General features: G+C 38.6%; 1 long non-coding RNA gene across 1 annotated transcript; it reads left to right on the top strand.

The window, feature by feature from the left end:
• Positions 1–1,912: 1,912 nt before the first annotated feature.
• On the top strand, positions 1,913–2,767 carry LOC147711246 (uncharacterized). The gene is made up of 3 exons (XR_015295676.1): positions 1,913–2,003; positions 2,086–2,178; positions 2,441–2,767. It is a non-coding gene; the product is annotated as an uncharacterized LOC147711246 (long non-coding RNA).
• The last annotated feature ends 357 nt before the right edge of the window (positions 2,768–3,124 follow it).

Raw genomic sequence — 3,124 nt, 5'->3', positions numbered from 1 at the left:
TCACGAGGCGAAGATCCTGAGGTTCAAATTGTTGGAAAGAGGGTACCCGAATAAACTGTTGAAGAACTCCATGAAGCGTGCATGGTACAATGACCGTGAGGCTCTGTTGCAAACCAAGATCAAATGCAATCAGACTCCTCTAGTATGTGTTACCACCTTTGGAACACATAGTCAACAACTCAAAAAGATTGTCACTAAGAACTGGTCTCTCTTGCACGACTTACCCGAACTCAGAGACAAACCAATGTTCTCATTTAAACGTGGGCGAAATCTTAGAGATCGCCTGGTCCACGCCTACGATAAACCAGATAATAACACTGTTGACAACATGAAACAACTTTCACCACTCCTTGGTCACTACAGATGCAACAACTGTAGGGCCTGTACAACAACGAAAAACATCAAAAGTTTTGTGATCAATGGACGCGAATACACCAGCAGACAGTTTTCTAACTGCCGAACGAGCAATGTCATATATTGTATCCAATGCCCATGCGGCCAGGTATACATAGGGAAAACTACCCAAATGATTAAACAGCGAATTCTGCAACACCAATCGCGAATTCGCTGCAAAGTGGACAATGCTCCACTAGTTGATCACTACTCCATGAAAAAACATTCAGAAAAAGACATGACATGGTGGGTGATAGATGTGGTCAAACCCACCGTCAGACAAAAAAACTGTGACAGAAGTCTAATAATTCAAGAAAACCGTTGGATCGAAATGGCCAACAGTGTCAAAAATGGCCTCAATTCAAGCACCGAATGGCACACTTTGGCATGTTTAGTTTAATCCGCTTCAGCCTTTTACAACTATTAATGCACACATCACAGTACTATGCCCACACTGTATATACGTAGCTGTAATGTTGATATGTTTTGATTCCAAATATCAATACTGATCAGAATGTAAAAGCTATATGTATATGGATCACTAACATTGATACTGATTAGATTGTGAGCACATAGTAAGTGACAGACATAAACTGTGATTAAGTATCAAGAATTATTTATCATTTAAGACTTCTCAAACGAATTGAAAATCAATCCTAGTTTGTAGTTGACCTGCCAGTCTTGCCTGCAGTAATACTGCCATTTGTAAACAATAATGTAGAAAAAGATTTTTTTCTGTCTAAATGGTATGGTAATATTTCGACTTAAGGGCTAAAACGAAACTGAATGCCAGTCCAATCTTTTGACAAACTTACCCTGTAAAATCGTACCAATAATTTGATTATGACATATTTGTACAAGCGAAATAGTAACATGCTAAGATGGCCGCCGCATTAGGTTTATAAAAATAGCGTCTTCCAATCCCGCTCGAAATATCACGAGACTACGCAAGGGTCCTAGCTATGATACTAAAGTATTTAAAGAGCGTGTAACTGCAACAATGTTACATCGCCCGGATCCCGCGCGTTCCGATGTCCCGAAGTCTCAATGCTGACTAATCCACAGTAAGTACACCGGCAAAGAGCCCCCGTGTTATGCTCGATTCCCGGCTTTAACAAAGTGCCGATTCGCGGCACCGGCATCTCTAAACTCACGGCCTGGGAGTTTTACTCTCCTTAAAATTCTGGGGAGATATAGCAGCGGTAATGTGAACGCAACTGTTTACAAATAGCATTTTACTTTTAATCAAATACGAGGCTTCATGTTCTAGTAAAAACGCCTATAATCGTTTTAAAGCTAAAGATATACCTCACTGTAATCTTTAAATAATTTCTAAAGCTTAGAAAACAACAGGCTTCTTCAGCATGGGCTACCCCTCTGTTGGGTATATGCTGCCCCCTACCTTAATGAATAAACGCTGTAACTGTGCACAAACTCTATGACCTTGTCTACCCAGTGCAGCACTGCCTGTTACATTTATGTGACTATTTCTTTACCACTAAAAGCCATTTTCTCTGTTTTATTTAGTTTATACATAGAGATAACCGATCAACAATTGAAGGTAGACGGTGTATCCTTTTCTATTCATCACTGCACCCAAGTGTTGCAAGGTAAATGCCCCAACCTCTATATGTAATATAAAATTAACATGTACATTTGATAGGAACTAAAATGACTCCTTGTTCCTTATAGCGCAACCGTGGCACATTGGATTCTTCTTTGTGTACTACTTCAGTGTCAATAATCTCAAACAACGGTGCCAATAAAACTACTATACTGCTATTAGTAAGTACAATATGCGGCGAGTAGAACACGGAATAGACCTATCCTACTTAGCACAATGTGCTTTTAAATTTGTTTAATTATGATAACAAACTTTTTTGGTCTCCACACCGACCAATTTTAACTTATGATAAAACCTACTGCTATTTTGTTTAGTGTAAATAGGAATTGTAAATAAATTTACCAGTGCCATAACTATTGTATGTCATGAACCAGGTATTTAATTTAATTGTATATATTATAATGTATTGTTGTTTTTTTACAGAGGGTCATCAATTGCATATACTACCTTGTAGTCCTGATGATGGTCTTAAAAATAACCATAACAAGACCGAAACGTCGACCTGCTCAGTCCAAGTCTGCCTAATTGGTCCCTCAGTCATTTTTTGATTTTCTTCTGACTCTGGGCTAAAACCAATCAATCATTGAAATACAGCAGTCTGGACTTTAATTTGGATATTTCCAAGGAAAAGGAAACAAGACCTTGATTATCCTTATTGTATATCTATGTATGCACCCTGCACTTTATGTTCATTCACTGTTTTTGTATATATATTTTGCCTTGAAATTTAATAATAATTTTCAGACAATATATCCTGGTTTCTGGTTTTGTTTTATTGAGCAACATTGCTCTATCATGATGTTAGTGTGGTAACATCTTATGTCTATTTTGAATTGATTTTAACAGCCATTGATTTAATTCATACTTAGGTACTGTGATTAAACAACAAGTCCTAATAGTGCTGTACAAACTCCTCAATTGAAATCCCTTGCTGGCCATTTCCTTCACAAACCTTGCCCAAGCCCGCAAGGGTATATTGGGTTGCTCACCCTTATACACATTCCTACTCGGACCAGCAAGGTCAGAGCGGGTGCTCCTTTTCAGGGGAGTGAGGGCCAGTCCAGAGCAACCGGACTGGCAGAGCAAATTCCAAGGTTCATTGGTACT

Source organism: Lissotriton vulgaris, chromosome 5 (assembly GCF_964263255.1).
Source record: "Lissotriton vulgaris chromosome 5, aLisVul1.2, whole genome shotgun sequence".
NCBI classification, from domain to species: Eukaryota; Metazoa; Chordata; class Amphibia; order Caudata; family Salamandridae; genus Lissotriton; species Lissotriton vulgaris.
Note: the sequence above shows the minus strand (reverse complement) of the source record. Positions and strands in the feature narration are given on the sequence as shown.